Below are 2,056 nucleotides of genomic sequence, written 5' to 3'. Positions count from 1 at the left end.
GGTGACAATGAATGGATGTTGGATACATTAACCCTTGACAGATGTGGTTGTTTCTGTTTTTATTAAGAAAATATTTTGTGGGGAGGAGGTGATGAAATTGTGAGTTGAGATTTGTGACCGAAGAGCTTTTAATAAGTAGAATAAAAGAAATAAATAAACCTTATTTCGTTACCGATTAGTTCAAGCCTGCAAATAAGCTTAACTGTGGGATATAAAATCAATATCCGTATGCCAATAAACAAGAGTAGGCTACCCTTTCGTTTCACTTGGCACCAAGATGAGACAGGTATATTTATTGATTCTTATTATTCTCCAACTAAATTCTCTTTTCTGGTATTTGTAGACTATTGGATTATTCGTAAGAAAGATTTTTCGGAAGATTTACGGGCTTTACGCATTGGCGATGGCGAGTACCGCAGTAAGAGTTTGCAGCGAATTAAAATAAAGCGACTCTGCTGGCTCCAGCTTTGAAAGTATTCAGCTCGGAACTTGATAGTGGTAACAGAGGAAGGCGGAGGGCCCCGCAACGATGGAAAGACCAAATGGAGAAGAACTTGGCATTTTCTATTGGCCTCAGTTGGCACAGAAGAGAAACGACTAGATTTCCTATCTACATATCAAAGAAAAATACAGGAATATTTCCCATGAAAAGTTATCAGATAATATTGATCATAAGAAGTATTTCCACAGTTTTTCTTGTCGGGGCAGTCTTAAAATAAAACATAGTTACGCGACTTTTTTTCCGACAGCGTAGTTTATAGAAAAAGAAAAAAAAAATATTTTTCATTTGCAGAGGTTAATTGAGTAAAATTGTAATTTGAATCTGCAATGAGTTCAGTGACCGGGCTGATTATTATTTCATCATGATAGAATGATTCTGTTTTCCATGATTTTCAACGTATCCCAAATTATAATTGCTGATTGGTATCCGATCAGAAACAGTCCTAGGAATTGTAAACAAAAATCAGCTGATTCTCAGATTTTGTGTATTCACAAAGCAACTTTTGTGAACTTTTTACTAAAACATTCAGAACGAACAAGCGTCGGGTTACTTCTGCTAATCGGAACTTGGGGAAAACGAAACTGTCAAATCCAGCGACCATACGGTTAACTAACCACCGGTTGCAGGTTAAGTTAATCAGACATAGTGCAAACGGCCCTTAGACTGCCTGACTCGATGTTCATGGCAGATGCTAGGTTTTTTGGGCTGTCATTTACCATTGTTTTGCTCACAACTTTTAGTTTTGGCCAAGTAATCTATGGGTCATCCGTTTAAGACGGAACTTAATAGAGATCTAGTGTGTATCAATCCTCTAAATATTCGGTGACCGTTTGTAGCGATTTCAGCGGGACTGTACTGATTTAAGAAAGTTGCACCGCGGAATATTTTTTTGAAAAATCGGGACGTATAAGTATTCAGACCGTTCACACTTGCCTAATTGTCTGATTAAAAATTATTAATCTATAGTATATTTTATTGTTGTAAACTGAATCTAAAAAATAACCACATAACCAGATCACCAGGTAGGTGTGAACACCCACAAAGTTTTGTTTGTTTTTAAATCACGAATGCAAAGATAAGAGATTTGATTTTTTGTTGAGGTTCTAACTATCTCGGTAGCCGGTTCGAATATGTCCTATCTCAGAAAACTTTGCAAGAATGTCCTATTAAAGAATTTGATTGAGAAACGCCCTACCTCAGAATTTGTTTCAAAAACACGCCATATAACTGAAAAGATGTGAATATAGGGCGTTTTTGAACCGAATTATGAAATAGGGTGTTCTTCAATCAAATTCTGAGATAGGGCGCTTTTAAATCGGCTGCCGAGATAAATCCATATTCCACTCACACTAAGGCACTCCGCACATTACGCTCCTAATCAAAGTAGAGTAATGCACGGCGACTCGACTTCTGCACAATTCCGCGCCCTGCCGTTCTTTCTCCTCTACACACTTCCGCAAATATTTCTGCAGCCAAATATTGCATAAACGCTTTAACAATTTGAACAAAATCATTCATTTTCTATTTATTTCTATTGAGATGACAAATAATTTT

This window comes from Rhagoletis pomonella, unplaced genomic scaffold (assembly GCF_013731165.1).
Source record: "Rhagoletis pomonella isolate Grant_MI unplaced genomic scaffold, Rhpom_1.0 Rhpom_scaffold_00007, whole genome shotgun sequence".
In the NCBI taxonomy this organism is placed as follows: Eukaryota; Metazoa; Arthropoda; class Insecta; order Diptera; family Tephritidae; genus Rhagoletis; species Rhagoletis pomonella.
Note: the sequence above shows the minus strand (reverse complement) of the source record.